Below are 20,601 nucleotides of genomic sequence, written 5' to 3'. Positions count from 1 at the left end.
ATGATTCAAGCACACCCACCAAACACTAATAGGATCCCAGAGTTTCCCCACCCCGGTATAGGGGGCGAGGGACCCCCCCCTCCTGCCTGAAAGCAGGGGAGTGCGAGGCAGCTGATGCTGCAGCCTCTGCGCGACGGCGGCCGCGCGCTATTCGGAGCAGACGGAACCCAGTTTACTGCCGCCGCTGCAGCAAGCAGCGCCCGCTCCAATTTGGGTCGCTTTCACCAAAGACCCAGAAACAACAAGGATCTCGCCTTTCTCTTACCCTTGGGGACGGCAGGGGCCACGTCTGCAGAGAAAGAGGCCGTCGCTGGCGCTCCCTTTTACATGCTGGAGTTGCGCTGACGCGGGCAGGGCTCGGGGTGCTTTTGCCCAGGAAAAAAAAGTTTGCGAGGAAAGCGGCTTGCTCCAAGGCGGCCGAGGCGCCTGAAGTTCCCTCCTAGCGCCCAGGGAGCCCGCTCGCCGGAGGAACCGGTGCGGGGAAACTCCTTTCCGGAGGAGGGATGAGGGATCCCCTGCGACCCAACGTGTGGCAGCGCGAAGCGGAGCCTCCCATGTATCCCGGGATCCAAAGAGCAGCAGCGGCGCGTGGGGGGGGGGGCAGAGGCACGGAGGGCGGGGCGGGGCGGAGAGGGGGGTGATCGGGGAAGGAGGGGACGATCGAAGCAGGATCACAAGGAGGAGAGAAGCGGAGCGAGGCTTGTTGTGGTAAAGGAGCACAAAACGGATCGGCTGCTTCCTTCTGCAGAGCGGGCCCTTTGCTCCCAAATTGGGGGTGGGGGGGTGGTCGTTGCCTTCCAAGTCCCGGCTCCTCTTTCCTCAAAGAGGACCAGAAGGAGCACCACGCAAAAAAAAAAAAAAGTCCCAGGGAGGGTTGCTAATTGAGGGCGGGGGAGTCAACTCCTTCCTTCTCCCGCCCCTCCCGCTTGAAGCTGCGAATTTCTCCCCCTCGCCGCCCCAAAAGCGGGTCGAAGTGCTCCCGACGCGCGCGAAGCTTCCCTCCTTTGCCGCTGCAAGTAGTCCAGATTCTTTGGCTCTCTGTCTCTCGGGGTTGGTTTGTTTTTTTGCCCAGCGCGCCGCCGGAGTAGCGGATCCTCAGCTGTCCATCAACCCTGCAGAGCCTGGAAGCGGCGGGAGGAGGGAGGAGGGGAGGAGAATGAACGGGGAGGGGGGGGGATAAGGACTCCCGGGATGGGGAGGGGAGGGGAGGGCACGGCGGGATAGCAGCAGCGGCGGCGGCGGCGGCATGCGAAAGGAGGGAGGGGGCGCCGGAGTGTGGGAAGAGCCTGGGCGCAGCGAAGCCGGCTAGAGGCTCCCCGGCTCGCCTTCGAATTGAATCCTGCCTGCTGCCGCCGCTTCTGCAGTGATTTTTCATGCCCACCTAGCGAGGGTTCTTGGCACTTGCCTCGAGGTTGTGGTTAGGTGTGTTGTTGTTGTTGTTGTTGTTTCCCCCCGGCTCTTTTTCTTTTTCTCCTCCTCCTCTCTTCGCCTCCCCCTGCCCCGCGAAGCAGCTCGGATGGGAAGCGAAAGCCTTTTCCCAGTCCGGGTCCGACGCTGCCAGTTCGCGCTGGCTGGAGTGGCGGGGCCTAAGGGGCTGCTCGGGACCGCGCTCTGCAAGCGGCCAGCTAGCTGCGCTTCGCAAGCAGCACAGCTGCCTTTGTACCACCAACGCCGGACACGCCATCGATTGGGCGAGCCTAGTGTTGTTGGTTCTGACCGGCAGCAGCAATCAATCCGGGCTCTTTCTAACCAGATGGAGGGGCCAGGGCTGTGGCTCGCTCATCTGCTTTGCGTGCCAGGGGGCCCAAGTTCATTCCCCTGGCATCTCCAGGTAGGTCTGGCAAGAGGTCACTGTCTGAAATCTGGGAGAGGTGCTGCCAGTCCGTGAAGGCAATATTGAGCTAGATGGATTGATGGCCTGACTGAATGTGGGAGTGGGTTCCTGTGGTGCTCCTGTCCTGTTTGGGGTTTCCCATGGGCATGGGAACAAGGGAAGCTGCCTTATATGGAGTCAGACCATTGATCTAAATAGCTCCGTGTTGTAGAGGATGCCTGGTAGCTCTTCTCCGGGATTGTACACAGAGGTCTTTTTCAGCGCCACCTGGTGATGGTGCCAAGGATTGCACCCGAGACCACATCTTTGGCTGTTCAGTTGACTGTGGAATCTGGTTGGCCATTGTGGGGAGGATGCAGCAATAGGTAGACCTCTGAGGGGATCCAGAAGAGCTCTTCAGAGGATGCTTTTACATCAGTGGTACCTCAGGTTAAGAATTTAATTCATTCCAGAGGTCCGTTCTTAACCTGAAACTGTTCTTAACTTGAGGTACCACTTTAGCTGATGAGGTCTGCCGCATGATTTCTGTTCTTATCCTGAAGCAAAGTTCTTAACCCAAGGTACTATTTCTGGGCTAGTGGAGTCTGTAACCTGAAGCGCCCAAGGTACCACTGTACATATATGTCAGGGAATCAAACCTGGGATGTTCTGTTCCCCAAACAAGTGTTCTACCACTTTGCTACAGGCCTTACCCAGGTTAAAATGAAGGATGGGGAGTAAGAATAAGCCAGCTCTTATTCCCATTCATCATTTTATCTGTCACTAGTCCAAAATCCATCCAATCCAGAATTCTGTTTCCAACAGTGACTAGCCAGTAACCTATGGGTACTCATGAGCTTCTAATACACAGAGGTATACTGTCCTTGTCCATGGAAGTTCCATTTAACTATTATAGTTGTAAGATTTATCCTCCGTGGAATTGTCAAATCCATTTCCACTCCACCTGCTATGATTGGCATGACTTTGAGGACAGTGTGTGTGTATGTGTTTAAAAAAGTGATGGGATGATCTTGATCTACTGATAGGTCTCTGAGTGACTTCCTGGCAAGGATTTCTCGCTTCACTTAACAAGAGCAACAACAAAATGCCCCAACAGCACCTTAAATTACTTTACTGGAGTGAAGAAAGCTTACGGTTACTAGGAGTAGCTTTTTGGGTGGAAGGGCTGTGAACTGTGTTGTTCCAAATAACCCCCAGATCTCAGAAATCTTTAATTCTTAGTCTGTTGGGGGTATCCAAAAAAGTAGTTCCGTTGTCTCAAGGTTCTCCATGTGTGCCTCTTCCCTCTCCACACACCCCTGTGCCCTCCCCAGATCTGCCCCAGAGGGTTGGGAGGGGGTAAACCCAGGACAAAAATGGCGGGAAGCACTCAGGGAGGGGATACAGAGGGGCAATTCTGTTGTGTGACCCAAAAGTCTTTGTGCTAATGGAACTGCCTCCTCGTGCCTTTGGCACTAGGCTCTAGTTTGTGGTTCTCAGGGTACTAGTAAACAAAAAAAGGTAGATCCCTCAAGCCTGATGTCTCTTCATCCACATGTTAAAAGACTTTGGGGGGGGGTTCAGGTGTGTGTGTGTGTGTGCAGGGCCAGAGAAAGGTTTTGGTAGGACAGGACAGGACAACGATTCTCAGAGTGGTTTAACAGTCAATCTCTCTCACCAGGAATCTGTGGGAATTGTAGCTATGTGAGGGGAATGGGGTCACCATAGCCTCCTTAACAAACCACAGCTTCCAGGATTCATTGGGGGAGGCCATGTCTCTTTAAAGTGATATAACACTGCTTTAAATGTTTAGTGCAGATGGGGCCTATGTTAGCGGAGCTTGGCGTTCCACTGATTCCAATGGGAACTAAAACAAGACATGAGCAACATGCCCCATTGATTTCAATGGGACCCACGTTTGACGTACTTAAACCCAATATAAAAATAAGAGCCCCATATGCGTTACATTATGCTTATATATTCATTGCATTTATAGCCCATCTTTTTCTTCCAAGGAGCTAAATGTGGCATACATGGTTTTCTCCGTCCTCATTTAATCTCCACAACAACCCTGTGTGGTTGGTTAGGCTGAGAGGCAGTGAGCTCCGAGTGGGGATTTGAACCCTGGTCTCCCAGGTCCTAGTCCAACACTCTAACCACTACTCCACACTGGTGTAGCATGAGCACTAGATTGGTGCTATCTGATACTTGCCAAAGAAGATGGCGTTTCTTGGTGTTCACCCTTCCTTCAGCCTTCTTTCCCCACCCTCCTTCCTGCCTCCCAATACCCCTTTATTTGAGTTCTGAAAAAGACACTTTGTGACATTCATTTGTTTAATCATGAAAACACTGGGAGCATTTAACTGATCTTTGCAGGGAAGCGAATCGCAGCCTTTTGTTACTAAAGTGCTGCCACAGCCTTGCCTCATTATGAACACAGAAGCCGAGCAAATGTAGAAAAAGGAAAACAAGCTGAGTTTTTAGCTGGCCTGTTAATGAGCAAATTGCAGGGAAGCCTTCCTTGTGTGAATAGAGGCTGTGGCTGCAAGTTAAATTTATCTCACGTTACAGATTGCTAGCAAACAGCTTGCAGTTGCAGTTTTCATGTCACTCTCTCTGCTCACATTAAACATGTCATGTTTTGGCAGATCCTGTTTATGCCTCCTCGAAAATAAGTCCAAATGAGTTCAGTGGGACTTGTTCCACCTGATGGGCATAGGATTCAAACTTCAGCCATATAGTCTCAATCAGATCCAGTTTTTGATTGAGTATATATATATATATATATATATATATATATATATATGTTTTCGTAGATTTTCACGGGTACAGGAATGCAGGTTTTGGTGTCCTCGGGTGTCTTCCCGTGTAAAAGTTGGGGTGTCTAGGCGACGTTTCGACAAGGTCTCACTCGTCATCTTCAGGCTGGTGCTTTCGGCTTCTTGTTACTGGAACAGAGCGGGATCTCAATGTTTGAGTTCCTATAAATACTGTAGAGGGGGTGTGGTGTCTAGCCTCCAATGTTCTGGGCAGAGAGGAAGTTCCCAGGCTAGTGTGCCTTTTCTTCTTTTGTTCCTTAATTACTTGAGAGATACCTTGAGTGATTTCTTGAGTGATATCCTGAGTACCACTTAGGTGGGTCATTAGGTGTGGATTAGTTGCTAAAGTCTTTGTGTCTTGACCTCTTGAACTTTGTGAAGAGTTTTCCTGAGAAGATGGCTGTATTGCACTTAGTTGTGCTTTGGCTTGGCTTCGTGTATAGGGGCGAGCTGTGGTTTTGTGGCTTGTGTCAGCCAGATCTGTGTAGGGATTGCAGGGGGGTGCAGCATCCGGAGGTGCCACCATGGATTGGCTACTGGATGGTGTCAGTAATTCATCTGTGGAGAGGGTCTGGGTTTGGGTCTGCAATCTTATACACGAAGCCAAGCCAAAGCACAACTAAGTGCAATACAGCCATCTTCTCAGGAAAACTCTTCACAAAGTTCAAGAGGTCAAGACACAAAGACTTTAGCAACTAATCCACACCTAATGACCCACCTAAGTGGTACTCAGGATATCACTCAAGAAATCACTCAAGGTATCTCTCAAGTAATTAAGGAACAAAAGAAGAAAAGGCACACTAGCCTGGGAACTTCCTCTCTGCCCAGAACATTGGAGGCTAGACACCACACCCCCTCTACAGTATTTATAGGAACTCAAACATTGAGATCCCGCTCTGTTCCAGTAACAAGAAGCCGAAAGCACCAGCCTGAAGATGACGAGTGAGACCTTGTCGAAACGTCGCCTAGACACCCCAACTTTTACACGGGAAGACACCCGAGGACACCAAAACCTGCATATATATATATATATATATATATATGGTTGGGGTTACTGTTGCTATAAAAGTGTAAATAACCCAGGAGCTTAAGGTGTTTAGGAATGAGATCAAAGACTTGGGGCCTAATGCACCATATTGAAAGTGGAATTTGGGATTATCAAATTTAATTTGTCTGGCACAGACGCTGCTGAGTTAGGGAACCAACTGCTTCATAAATCCAATGCCAGAGAAATACAGTATGACAGGTAAAGGCTTTGAAAAATGGACTTGGCTTTCCATTTCATCCTGGTTTCACGGACACAAAACAGAGAAGATGTAAAGAATAATTCCTTTCAGTTGGCTAACATCTGCCTATCTATCTGAGCCAATGAATCATCCAAGGACACCCTGATGCTGTTGCATAGTTGAAGCTAAATACTGGGAGATGTCTTGAGAGCCTCGGATTTAATAGTACTTACTCCAGTGTAAGCGAGTATGGTAAGCCTGCAATTTACGCACATTTAACTTGTGTGCATTCAGCTTGGCAATCAGTCAATCAATCATGCTTGATTTGTAAAGCAGGTCCATGATTTTTATTTTTATTTTTGCAATCCCACCCACAATTGAACCCAATGTGTTTTGACTATACCCGATTTTAGCTTGAGGCGCAATCCCTGGAATGTAACCCCCCACATAAATTGTGGGCTTAGTGTATAAGATTGCAGCCAAAATGATTGCACAGCAATCCAACTCCAGACCTGACAAGTGTCCCTATTTTCCAGGGACAGTCCTGGATTTACAGAAGCCGTCTTGGTTTCTGATCTGATCCCAGAATGTCCTGCTTTCCCTTAGGACGTCCCTATTTATATCAGAGAAATGTCGGAGGGTATGGTAGGACGTCCCTATTTTCATTGAAGAAATGTTAGGGAATATAGGGTTACGCAACCCCTGAGCCAAGGAGATAAGTAACCTTTAGCAGACATCTGAAGGGAGCCCTGTATAGGGAAGTTTTAAATGTTTTGTTCTGTTTCTATATATGTTGGAAGTTGCCCAGAGTGGCTGGATAGGTATAAATAATAAAGTTGTTGTTGAATAGGATGCCCCTATTTCCATCAGAGAAATGTTGGAGGGTATGCAACTCCCCCTTACACTGGGCTGGAAAGGGAAGGATTGGAATGAGTGGAGGTGCCCTTTTGGCTCAGCTCTCCTGGCTCAGTCGGCCTCCTCCAGCACAGTGTGCTGCAATCTTTAGCGCAGACCTGTTTGTAGAAATGCAAAAACTATAAAGCCATCTGGATGTGTGAAGTGTCATAAAAATGATAGTGAGCAGCCTTCTGCTGGTGCAGCCTTTGGCTGAAACTGTAGACTTTTAAGATATATAAATCCGCCCACAAAAGGCTTTATTGGTGATATTTGATAACGCAATACGAAATATAGCTTTTTCAAATATCTTCTTATGTTAACAGCAGCTAGGATGGTAATGGCAAATTGCTGGAAGACCTCTCGTTCTAATTTGTTTGGGTTTTGGTTCCAATAAATCTGACAGATTGCACTCGTGGAAAATCTCTCTTATGAGATTAAAGCACAAAGAGAAGGCCCAGAAGGAAATGAATTCCATATTGTGTTGGATAAAGCTACTGAATATGTGTCCCAGTAATAAATAAATACCGTATTTTTCGCTCTATAAGACACACCAGACTATAAGACGCACCTAGTTTTTGGAGGAGGAAAACAAGAAAAAAAAATTCTGAATCTCAGAAGCCAGAACAACAAGAGGGATCGCTGTGCAGCGAAAGCAGCAATCCCTCTTGCTGTTCTGGCTTCTGGGATAGCTGCGCAGCCTGCATTCGCTCCATAAGACGCACACACATTTCCCCTTACTTTTTAGGAGGGAAAAAGTGAGTCTTATAGAGCAAAAAATACGGTAAATTGTACAGCCTTCCATTAACTCATGGGATATTGTGGACAACTGTCTTGGGATGCACAGAAATGTTGAATAATGATGGAATGGCCATGCTCACTGTAATAGGATGTGTTGTTTTCGTGGGATCATAGAACTCCAGAGTTGGAAGGGACTCTGAGGGTCATCTAGTCCAGCCCCCTGAAGTGCAGGAGTCACAGCTAAAAAATGCTTGACAGATGCCCGCCCAACCTCTCTTTAAGTGCCTCCAATGAAGGAGAGTCCACCACCTTCCGAGGGAGTCTGTTGCACTGCTAAACAGTATACCCGAAGGAGCGTCTCCACCCCCATCGTTGTGCCGAGGGCCTTCTGGCAGTTCCCTCATTGCGAGAAGTGAGGTTATAGGGAACCAGGCAGAGGGCCTTCTCGGTAGTGGCGCCTGCCCTGTGGAACGCCCTCACATCAGATGTCAAAGAGAAAAACAACTATCTGAGTTTTAGAAGACATCTGAAGGCAGCCCTGTTTATGGAAGCGTTTAATGTTTAATAGACTATTGTATTTTAATATTCCGTTGAAAGCCACCCAGAGTGGCTGGGGAAACCCAGCCAGATGGGCGGGGTATAAATAATAAATTATTATTCTTATTCCAAATGTTCAGCCAGAATCTCCTTTCTTGCTATTTGAATCCATGACCCTTATCACTCATTTTCTCAACATTATTATTGTTGATGTTTTGTATTTTTACTGTATGTTATATATAGCAAATTAGTAAAAACACATGGAAAGAGTTAGATATATAAATCTTGTATGGAATAAAATGCCTTTTTTTCTTCTGTGTGTTGGAGTTGTGGGTTTGTTTTTATCACACTTGAATTTTATTGTTTGTTTGTTTGTTTGTTTGATATAAGCTGCTTGGTGGCATTGTGGTGAAAGGCGGGGTACAAAACCATTAAAGATAAATTAAATAATATAAAGAAATAAGAGAACACAAGTATTTTCACAGCACCACGTTACGTCGTGGAGGTACAGAAGGAGGCTGTGCAGCCAAAATATAGAAATGGACTTTGAGCAAGCAAATGGTCAGCCTGAGTTTTGAACAAAGAGCCGCAGACACGATGACCCTGGTTAGAATTATTGATTGCAATACATAATGATGTTGTGACAGGCAGGGGGGCCTCTTTCAGCCCACCCCTCTCCGTCCCCCCAAGTTTGCCCCACAACATGTAGCACTTAATAGATTGTGGTTGATTCACTTATAGTCACACTGAGCCAGAGATGCAAGAGAAGCTTAGATTTCCTGAAGGTATTTTTGCACTTGGTTGCGGCACAGAAATAGTAAATTGTGCTCTCTGTGTACATTCTTCTTAGTTCCTGACAGAATGAGAAATAAAGCTTTAGGCGCTGTTAAGTCAAAGACTACAGGACTGATTTTTTTCTTTCAACGTTTACAGTGACTTAATGTCAAAAGGGCTGTGGATCTTCTTGCCGCTAGCAATTGTCCAAGTCTTCTTCGGGGCTCTCTGTTCTATTTCTATGACTCAAAAGAAGCAACAGCAGGGAACTGAAAGGGTCATCGTTCTTCTCACATTCATACAAGAGGCAACACAGCAGCCAGGGATGCTGGCTTAAGGTACACAGGTGAATGAGTTCGGACAAACATGACCTGCTTTACAATTGCCAAGACATTGGTATCAGTTAAGTCAGTGTTCCTACAAACTGTTTCAGTAGATTTATAATTCAGGTTTTGAAACCAAGTGGTTGAAACAGAGTAAGGCCCCCTTTAGCCTGTGTTGTCAAATGACCAGACAAGCCCAGGTTCAAAACCCAAAAAAAGCTAGTATAGTGTCCAGTTCAAGGGAAGTCATAGTACCACTCTATTCTGCCTTGGTCAGACCACACCTGGAATACTATGTCCAGTTCTGGGTACCACAATTTAGGAAGGATGATGGCAAGCTGGAACGTGTGCAGAGGAGGGCAACCAAGATGATCAAGGGTCTGGAAACCAAGCCTTGTGAGGGACAGTTGAAAGAGCTGGGTGTGTTAGTCTGGAAAAGAGGAGACTGAGAGGAGAGATGATAACCATCTTCAAACTTCTCAAGAGCTGTCAGATGGAAGAGGGAACAAGCTTGTTTTCTCCTGCTCTGGAGGGTAGGACTCAGACCTTTGGCTTCAATTTACAAGAAAGGAGTTTCTGACTCAAATTCAGGAAAAGCTTTCTGACAGTAAGAATGGACTCCCACGAGAGGTTGTGGGCTCTCTTTCCTGGAGGATTTTAAGCAGAGGTTGGATGGCCACCTGTCCTGGATGCTTTAGCTGAGATTTCTGCATTGCAGGGAGCTGGACCTTCCAACTCTACAGTTCTATGATTCTACTATTAGGCAGTGTGTGACAGCCACCTCAGGCAGCAGATACTGGGAGGGCATGTTGGGGTGACAGGGCTGTGTGCGCCGTGCTTTCTCAACTGCCTAATAGTTAAAAATCTCTAAGCTGTAGGCAAAAATACAGCATAACAACCATAAAGCAGGATCATAAAAAACAGAGATGCAACATAAAAACCAGGGATAGAAGCAAGGAATCCGTAATAACAAGGTCCAATCGCTATGCGTCAGGGAAAACCTGAGCAGAAAGATCTGTCTTCACAAGATGACTAATGGATGGTGCTTTACATACGGCAAAGCAAAAGGGCACAGGGCACAGTGCGTGGAGATGTGGAGCTTTCTCCCTTTCCCCCATCCCAAGGAAAATTGCCTTCCCTCGGCCAGGAAAGCGAGATGAGCGCCACAACCCCATAGTTGTCCACGACTGGACCTAATGGTCAGGGGTCCCTTTACCTTTACCTTTAATCTAGTAGCCCCAGGAGGGAATCTTTTTGGATGCCAAGCACAATTCCCATATCCATTTTCAAAGAAGGGAGGAGACTGCAAAGTATATTGTAATGTGATATAGGATTGCGTGGCGAGTTCCCGCCCCCACCAAGGATAAATAAAGACACCAGACACCATAATTTAAGGTGAAATGGGCGAATTAGGCCACAACTTTACTGAATTCAGGAATGAGAGGCATTGGTCCTATCGACTATCCGGCTCCAGCCTAGAGGGCGAGCCCTGGCCGCGCCGGACCTAAATAGGGCAGGCCACGCCCCCCAACCACCCGATTGGCTGGCTGGGTGGACGACGCGGCCAGGATTCCCCTGCTCTCGCGGGGGCTGAAACCAGCCCCCGCTCACGTGGGGTGGGCATGAAGCCCGCAACCCTACCTCCTGGGCAGGCCGGAAGTGGCTCTGCCATACATCCAGAATTTCCCGGGCATAGCCAGGATTCATCCATCGAAAATGGCGTTCAGGCAGAATTTTCAAAGCTCAACTACTTTACAAAAAAAAAGTTAATGTGCACTTTCAGAACACTGTTCCTTCCCCTCCCTCCTCCCCCATGCTTCATTGTTTAAACTGAATTTTATAAAGAAATTACAAATTTCAACATTAGTATGTAGTAAAGGTAAAGGTAAAGGTACCCCTGCCCGTACGGGCCAGTCTTGACAGACTCTGGGGTTGTGCGCCCATCTCACTTAAGAGGCCAGGGGCCAGCGCTGTCCGGAGACACTTCCGGGTCACGTGGCCAGCATGACATCGCTGCTCTGGCGAGCCAAAGCCGCACACGGAAACGCCGTTTACCTTCCCGCTGGTAAGCGGTCCCTATTTATCTACTTGCACCCGGAGGTGCTTTCGAACTGCTAGGTTGGCAGGCGCTGGGACCGAGCAGCGGGAGCGCACCCCGCCGCAGGGATTCGAACCGCCGACCTTTCGATCGGCAAGTCCTAGGTGCTGAGGCTTTAACCCACAGCGCCACCTGCGTCCTTCTGTATGTAGTACAGAAAGGTAAATGTACCAACAGAACAAATGTATAACACCACCTTCCCAGCTAGATAAATAAGTCTCTCCCATGAACGTCCACGTTGTATTTTTTGGTTTTGTGTCTGGTTTTTTAGGGGGGACATACAGTGGTACCTCAGGTTACATACACTTCAGGTTACAGACTCCGCTAACCAAGAAATATTACCCCGGTTAAGAACTTTGCTTCAGGATGAGAACAGAAATCATGCAGCAGCTGCGCAGCCGCAGCAGGAGGCCCCATTAGCTAAAGTGGTACCTCAGGTTAAGAACAGTTTCAGGTTAAGAACGGACCTCTGGAACGAATTAAGTATGTAACCAGAGGTACCACTGTGTGTCAAAGGCGATTAATTAGTAAGTGGTGATTGTGTTGTTTTTGTGTTGTAATACCTTGCAAAACCCAGGATGTCCATAAACATAAGATAAACTTTATTAACTATTTCACAAAATGAGGATCCTCTGTCAAAGGAAGCCATAGCTTCTCTATTGCTAATAAGTCTCCTACTCAGAGGTCACTTCCAGTCTCATTGGATCCACTTAAACATAACCCAAGGGATCCGGGTGGCACTGTGGTCTAAACCACAGAGCCTAGGGCTTGCCAATCGGAAGGTCAGCAGTTTGAATCCCCGCAATGGAGTGAGCTCCTGTTGTTCGGTCCCAGCTCCTGCCCACCTAGCACTTCAAAAGCATGTCAAGTGCAAGTAGATAAATAGGTACCGCTCCGGTAGGCAGGTAAATGGTGCTTCCGTGTGCTGCTCTAGTTCACCAGAAGCAGCTTAGTAAAGCTGGACACATGACCCAGAAGCTGTCTGTGGACAAACGCCAGCTCCCTTGGCCTATAGAGCAAGATGAGCACGCAACCCCAGAGTCATCCACGACTGGACCTAACGGTCAGGGGTACCTTTACCTTTACCTTAAACACAACCCACTTAAAGTGATAATATCCTCACGATGATGATGATGATCACTTCTCAACCCATATACCATATACCTTTCTAGAAAGGTCAGGGCAACTCTCTTGTGACATCACAGCGAAACAACAGCAATTCTCTGTTTGTGGTCTGAATGCCACCAGATCCTCTACTGCACCTCAGTTTTGAGGGAGGAGGAGGTAGAGAGGCTAACTGCATTCATAGAACCATAAAACTGTAGAGTTGGAATGGGGCCCATGGGTCATCTAGTCTAACCCCTTGCAATGTAGGAATCTCAGCTAAAATCCTTGACAGATGACCATCCAAACCTCTGCTTAAAAACCTTCAATGAAGGAGAGTCCTCCACCTTCTGAGGTGATACTGAATAGCTCTCACCGTCAAAAAGTTCTTCCTAATGTTTAGTCAAAATCTCCTTTCTGGTAATGCAAATTTGATGTGCTGTGATTGTTGTCTTAATCTGTGTGATCGCACAGCATGAGTACCTGGCAAAGGTATCCCGTGGCGCAGCTATAAACCATGCAGGTTTGTTCTTCCATATTTTAAGATTTCTGTGTAGCTGTTTCTCGCTCATTTGTTCTCATTAACTACAATTTATACATGAAAGCAAAGGGGAAATATTTTGCAATCAATTATTAAAATGCACCCGAAGAAGATTCCATGTCTCAAATTGCTTGTGGAAATGAAAAACGCAAATGAAAAAAGCAACAGAATATTAGCCTTTCGGTACTGTATGTCCACCCATTACTTATTTCCATTGCATTTCTGTCTCAGAGCTTGCAATATTTTAAGAACCAAATTGGAATGTAATATGCATCATTGCCCATATATTTGTGATAGCACAATAGCCACAACAATTTTGTGTGAAACCTCAAGCCAATTACACCACGGACTTCTTTAAACATTTACAAAGGATGAAGAGCTTAGAAATTAGGGTTGTGGTTTGGCATCTACTGCAAAGGAAGGATGTCAATTCACCAAGAAGTAGTTAAATCTTTCCTAATCTTGGTCTTCTGCCAATGATATTTATTTATCTATTCTATTGTGTAATATTAAATATGTTTTTTGGGGGAAATGTAACTGTCCAGAAGCATTTGGATATAATTCAAAATGGATATAGTGTTTGGATGTTTTTAGATGAGCGTTTCCGTGCGCTGCTCTGGTTCACCAGAAGCGGCTTAGTCATGCGGCCGCATGACCCGGAAGCTGTACACTGGATCCCTCGGCCAATAAAGCAAGATGAGCGCCGCAACCCCAGAGTCGTTCGCGACTGGACCTAAGGTCAGGGGGCCCTTTACCCTTTACCTTTACCTAGATGAGTTACATGACACACACAAATGATGAACAGTGCTAACATTATGATCTGCCGGTGATGGCCTCTTGGTTATGTTGCACCTTTGCAGGACTAGCTGGTGAAAACTAGTGTGAGGGCTTTCTCTGTAATGGCACCCTTACTTATTATGTGGTTGTTGTTGTTTTTTTTAAAAAAACAACCCCTAGACCTCTCAATATCATATAAACCTCTAAGCAGTTTACATGCTTCCCATAAGCATGAACTACCCAAACACATGGTTATGGTACAAGCAAAGCAAGGGAACCAAAAAGAACTAAAGAAAAAATACATTAAAAAAAAGAATTTGACATTCACTAAAAAAACCCCCCAAAACTTGACTTAGGGGACATCCTACTAACATAGATTCAAAAATGCAAGGAAATCAGCTCCTGTGTAAATCTCTGTTTTACTGTATTGGCCCGAATAAAAGCACACCCACAAATAAGCTGCACCCTTAAAATTTGGCAGCTTGGGGGAGGTTTGGGAGTGGTGGGCAGGCTGGGCACCATTGCCCCATGCTCCCGGGCTGCTTCCGGGGGGGGGGGGAGCAGCACCGCTTTGCCGGCAGCGTAAGGTTGTGAATATAAGCCGTACTTTAATTTTTCATGATTGGAATTTGGGGAGAGGCGAAGTGTGGCTTATGGTATATGTGGACCAATACGGTATTAATGATACAGATTTGATTTGGGGATGTATCTGTGAATGTGTGTGTTATGTAATTTGTGTTTTTGTTTATTTTAGTTAACTAAGATAAAAGGCAAGATGAAATGTAACCAATAAAATTTTATTTAACGGTTTAGTGCTGTTTTTATTTTAAATTACATAGAGGGGGTATCATATTTTTTTCAGTGTGTAGGGCCTCTAAATGCTTTAATCTGACCCTACCTACCTTCTCAGAGAAATGAACCTACCATCTTGAAGTGAAATGAATGTACTGGGCATTATCAATTGTCGTCCCCCCCCATCCCTGTCACCATGCCATTGTATGAGGAGCAATATCATTCCAAAGTAGAGAGGGCAGAAGGATACACCAAGCTTCTCAGATGCAGCCACTATAACTGGCAGGTATGGGGAAATCTCCAAAGCATCACAGTGTGGCAGAAAAAGCTGCACAGGGGCAGCCCTACCATTGGGCAGAATGAACTGCCTCAGGCAGCTGATGCTGGGTGGGGTAGAGAGCAGCGTGGTGTTGAGGGGCAGAGCTTTATGTGCCACAATGGCCCTTAAGTGAGCCTGCTGCCCTCAGCTGTGGCAAAAGAAAGTGCCCTGAGGCCAGTCCTGAAGAAGAAGAAGAACCACTAGTCTAATTGGCTTTGGAATGTGGGACATGGAGGCATCATCTTGTCCTTTGCCTCAGGCAGCAAAATATCTTGGACTGGCCCTGCAAATTCCTATCCCTGAGCCTTGGTTAACTGAGCAAAAAGGATGCCAGGAAGCAATATTACCTGGGCAGAAAGGATGCCCCAGGTAGCAAAGTATGGGAAACACGGACTGAAAACATGGTAGGCCAAACACACAATGAAATACTCTCTTTTCCGAGCATCATTTCAGAGGCAAAGCCAGAGTGGGAGCCAATTGATTCAACTGGTTAAAGATTGTTTTTTTTAAATGCTATTTTAAATAGCAGAGAAAAGCTTGAATAATATATGAAATGGTTCAATAATTAATAACAGTCATCAGAAAGTCTCAGCTGGGATAACGGCCTTGGAGACAAGCTTTTTTGCATGACTGTTTTTAATACTTGTGTTTATTTGCATTTTGCAGCCTTTGAATCAAGCATAAAAGGAGATGTGAAAAAAATGCACTCTGTGCTTTGAAACGATTTCTCCTCCAAACATGGGAACCTGACATTACCCAGGGAAACCTGTTCATTTCAGGTAAGGGCAAAGAAGAGGCAGAGTGCCTATACACAATAAACATGAGAAGATCCTGCAGGATCAGGCCAAGGACCCAGCTAATCCAGCTTCCTGTTCTCACAGTGGCCAACCAGATGACTATGGGGGGCCCACAAACAGGACGTGAGCACAACAACACTTACTGTCTCCACATGCTATTCCCAGGAAACCCTTACAGTGCTACAGTTCCCAGAGTTCCCCCTGGAAGAGCGATTGAGTGTTAAGCCACTCTGGAAATTGTAGCTCAGGAGTGGGGAGGGGATAAAGCGCTCCCAACAACTCTCAGCACCCTTAACAAACTACAGTTCCCATGATTCCTTGGGGGAAGCTGTGACTGGTATGGTACTGCTTTGAATGTATAGTGGGCTATCATGCACTCTCACTCCACACAGAGGCCAATAATTTCTCTTCCATATTCTTCCACCAATCAGCCTACATTCTTCCAGGCTGGGGGTCATAAGCAAAGTATTGGGGGCTGGGTAGCACAGTTGGGGCTGTATTGTTTTGCTGTATTGTTTTACTTATTTACTTGTTTTCACTCTACATTAGAGGGACGCAGGTGGTGCTGCAGGTTAAACCACAGAGCCTAGGTCTTGCTGATCAGAAGATCGGCGGTTTGAATCCTCGCAATGGGGTGAGCTCCCGTTGCTCGGTCCCTGCTCCTGCCAACCTAGCAGTTCGAAAGCACGTCAAAGTGAAAGTAGATAAATAGGTGACTCTCTGGCAGGAAGGTAAATGGAGTTTCCGTGCGCTGCTCTGGTTCGCCAGAAGCGGCTTAGTCATGCTGGCCACATGACCCGGAAGCTGTACGCCGGCTCCCTCGGCCAATAAAGCAAGATGAGCGCCGCAACCCCAGAGTCGTCTGCGACTGGACCTAATGGTCAGGGGTCCCTTTACCTTTACCCTGCATTTTATTCTGTGAACCGCCCTTAGATCTCATGATGAAGGGTGATATAACAACAACAACAACAACAACAACAACAACAACAACAACAACAATGCAAATAGGGCTTTTACTCCAAACCATCTCCACTGGTGTTCACTCCAATCCAAAGGTAAGTACCGGTATTTTTCCTCTGTAGATGTGTGCTGTTCTTTCTCTCCAGTGGCCAACTCTCTACATGACAATGAGGAAGTCAGGACCATGTTAATGTCAAGTCATGATGGACTTGCTGCAGGGATTGACACTAGCCCTTGGACAAAGGATGATTAGACAAATCCTTTTGAAAGGGTTAGACCAGGTGGAAATGTAGAGAGGCTGAGGGGACATTCTTTCACCTCTGGTGGACATGCCCTAAAGTTAAGGCCTTCTGGGAAATGATCTATAATGAATTTAAAAAGGTATTTAAATATACCTTTGTTAAGAAACCGGAGGCCTTCCTCTTGGGCATTGTCGGCCAGAAAGTGTTAAAGAAGGATAGAAGTTTCTTTATGTATGCGACAACGGCAGCAAGAATACTTATGGCAAAGTATTGGAAGACACAAGACTTGCCCACACTGGAAGAGTGGCAGAAGCAATTGATGGACTATATGGAATTGGCTGAAATGACCGGCAGAATCCGAGACTTGGGAGAAGAAACAATGGAAGAGGACTGGAAAAAGTTTAAGGACTATCTACAAAAACAATATAAGTTGTATGAATGTTAAGTATTCGCACGATTTAGAAAATACCAGTTCCAGCAAACAGACTTTGTAAAATAGAAAATTAAGTTATAAGTAAGAAAAGGTTGAAATTTAAGGTATCACCATGTTTAATTCTAAGATATGAGTAATTGATAAAAACCACTTTAAATTTAGAAGTATAATATTTGGAAAGTACAAAATAAGGTATGAAACAAGGTAATAATTTGCTGACATTCTTATTATAAATAATGCAGGGTAAGGAGATGTGAGGAAGTCCAGTTAGTTATATAAGAAAAGCTATGTTGAATGGTTGGTTATATTTGTTCTTTCTTCTTCTTTTCTTTCTCTTTTCTTTCTTATTTCTCATTTTTTATGTTTTCTTTTTATATTTTGTATTATGTATTTGAAATCTCAATAAAATATCTATTAAAAAAAAAGAAAAAAAGAAGAAGAAAGGGTTAGACCAGGGATGGGGAACTTGTAGCCCTCCAGATGCTCTTAGACTCCAACCTGTGGGATGCAACATCACAAAAGCAGTAAAATACAACATTTCCTGTTTGCTGCTACAGCCATGAGGACTTCCTGTTACAGCTGATCTGGAGCATCCTCCCCCTGTAGATGGGTGTGACCCTGGCACGCAGCCATCTTCCCTTTTTCCACCTTATTCCATCTTGCTGCCTTTTGCTGTCTGCTGGCTCTCAGCCAACAGCACATGGGTTACACAGAGGATGAACCCACACTTTTCTCTGTAACTCTAACTACAAGCTAAAGCCTGCCTTCAGGACCATACTGTGAACTGAATGTAAGTAAACCATATCATTGCTTTTAAAAGAAGACGGGTGTGGGGACTTCCGGGTTAGCGCGATCGGCAAATGGCGGATTCCCTCCGAGCTCCGGAGGGAATCTGCTCAACGGGGGCTGCGTCTTGCCGTGCCGGCGACACGGGGACCCTTAAAAACCGCGGGCGCGTATGCCCGGGGACGTGGTGACTCGGCGGGCACCGCTAGCGCCCTCCCGATCCGCGAAGGAGCCTTTTTAAAGGCTACGGAACGGGTGCCGGGGAGCGGCGTGGTGCTGTGAGTCCTCTGCTTCCCCTGTTGAGTGAAGCCGCATGCCATTTGTCGGAGAGCGCTGACTTCTTCCATTTAAAATTCGGACTTAAAATTAAGAACAACAACCCGTGAGTAACTTGGAATCGAACTTAAATTACTTCGTTTATGGATTTGGCACGAGCGGGGGGAGGTGAAAAGAGGAAGTCCGCCTCACCCCCATTGTAAACAGTCTAACAGCAAGGATCTGCCAACTAAGGTTGTGAGAAGAGCCGTTGGTTACCTTTTGTGATTGGATAAAAGATATTAATTCCACGGATTTTAAAAGATTAAGTTATCGTGCTGGAGGGCAAGAGCTCATTTGCTTTGATTAAGTACCACTTTTCTAGAGACCGGGAGTAACCCGCGAAAAGAGCCTGTGGTGGACTTACAGGAAGCCTTTGACAGCTGTCAGATTAGCTGTCAAAGTCCGGAAAAACTGAAAGTTTTAATTTTAGCTGGTTATTCTGTTACAAAGTAATTAAAAGTAAAGGAAGATTGATACAAACAACATTGACTTTTGGGACGGAAGTGAAAGGAATACTAAGTAACAAGAATCCATCTAGAGGGGATTCACGGACATTACAAGATGGAACTAGGTCGGGAAATACGAGCTGAGCTGCAAGAGCTGGTCGTTCTCATGGGAAAGCTGCGGGAGATGTATGAGCAAGGTCATGTTTGGTCTACAAGCCCTCCAAAGTCGAAATCAACAGAAAATATAGCTACTGAGATGGAAAAGGGCTTGATACTTAAAACACGGGCAGCTGGACAAGAAATGAAACCAAAGAAAGAAGAGGAGGAAAAGATACTTGTTAAACAAGGGGCGGCCGAAATGACACAGAAGACAAATGAGAGCCGAGGATTTATCAAGATGATTTTAAACCCGACCAGAGCGAAAGTTGGACTAGTTGGGATGTACGAACTTAAGAAACAAAGATGGAGCTTCACCTTTAAACAACTTGATTTGGTTGGAAAAATCACTGACAGTATTGAGAAAGTATTTTTTCGAGTTTGGGCATTTAATATAAAAGATCTCCAAAGAAGCCGGCTGAGAGGGACTGAAAGGGACTTGAGAGCCTCGGACGTAAGGGCACCAGGCTAAAAAGATAGACTTATGGCTCTAGGTTTGGGGTTGAAACCGGGGATGGAAAAGCAGGGTTTGGGAGCCCGAAGGGGGCCTGATTTTCACTATGCAGTGTAAAAATTCTCTCTCTCTCTCTCTTTTTTTTACGTCATTTACTATTATTAAATTGGGGAATTCGTGGATGGGAACTAGGGACAACCTTAAGAAAAGTACTTTTATTTCTGATTTCTTTTGTTTTCTTATTTCTCTTATATATGAATAAGGTATACAACTTAAGCGTTTCTGATTAAACCGAAGTAAATATAATACTGAAATAATGGTAAAAATATGTGAAGATACTAAGGTAAAAACTTGCTGAACAAATATGGGAAGTGGAATGCAAGAAGGGGAGGCACGGGGAAGTCTAGAAAAGAAGCTACTGAAAACGAGATTTAAAGGGTGGAATTTCTTTTTCTTTTTTTCTTTTCTTTTTCGTTTTTGTTCTTTGTTGTGCCTGGTTTGTTCTTGTGGATCTTATGTCTTTCACTTTTACTATATGTACCGTATTTTTCGCCCTATAGGACGCACTTTTTCCCCTCCAAAAATGAAGGGGAAATGCGTGTGCGTCCTATGGGGCGAATGCAGGCTTTCGCTGAAGCCTGGAGAGCGAGAGGGGTCGGTGCGAACCGACCCCTCTCGCTCTCCAGGTTTCAGAAAGCTATCCACAAGCCTTGCAAGCCTGGCGGGAGGTCCCGCGGGCTCGCAAGGCTTGCGGGCAGCAGCCTGCAGCCCACAAGCTCGGGGGACAGCAGGGAGGCGCAGCGCCGCCACCGCGCTATTCCCCGACCTGGTCTGGAGGCTGGGGGGGAGAAGCAAGCTTGCTTCTCCGCCCCACCAGCCCCACAAGCTTGGGGGATAGCGGGGAGGCAGAGCGCCGCCACCCCGCTATTCCCCGACGTGATCTGGGGGCTGGCGGGGGGAGAAGCAAGCTTGCTTCTCCCCCCCGCCAGCCCCACAAGCTCGGGGGATAGCGGGGAGGCGGAGCGCCACCACCCCGCTATTCCCCGACCTGATCTGAAGGCTGGGGGGGGGGGGGAGAAGCAAGCTTACTTCTCCCCATCGCCAGCCCCACAAGCTCGGGGGATAGCGGGGAGGCGGAGCGCCGCCACCCCGCTATTCCCCGACCTGATCTGGAGGCTGGCTGGGGGGAGAAGCAAGCTTGCTTCTCCCCCCCACCAGCCCCACAAGCTCGGGGACAGCGGGGAGGCGGAG

At 46.6% G+C, this 20,601-nt stretch overlaps 1 protein-coding gene and 1 long non-coding RNA gene across 2 annotated transcripts in view; both read right to left on the bottom strand.

Annotated features, from left to right (window-relative positions):
- PRIMA1 (proline rich membrane anchor 1) overlaps positions 1–14,030 on the bottom strand; it is a 70,910-nt gene extending 56,880 nt beyond the window's left edge. The window contains exons 1-2 of the mRNA XM_083738598.1: positions 11,693–14,030; positions 266–2,258 (exon numbers count right to left, since the gene is read on the bottom strand). The gene's annotated coding sequence lies outside the window, so the exon portion shown is untranslated. The remainder of the gene's footprint in view (positions 1–265; positions 2,259–11,692) is intronic.
- Positions 1–20,601, bottom strand: part of LOC310845116 — a 579,409-nt gene that overhangs the window by 218,813 nt on the left and 339,995 nt on the right. The gene's annotated exons all lie outside the window — the stretch shown is intronic.

Source organism: Podarcis gaigeae (genome assembly GCF_964106915.1).
Source record: "Podarcis gaigeae genome assembly, chromosome: 1".
NCBI classification, from domain to species: Eukaryota; Metazoa; Chordata; class Lepidosauria; order Squamata; family Lacertidae; genus Podarcis; species Podarcis gaigeae.
Note: the sequence above shows the minus strand (reverse complement) of the source record. Positions and strands in the feature narration are given on the sequence as shown.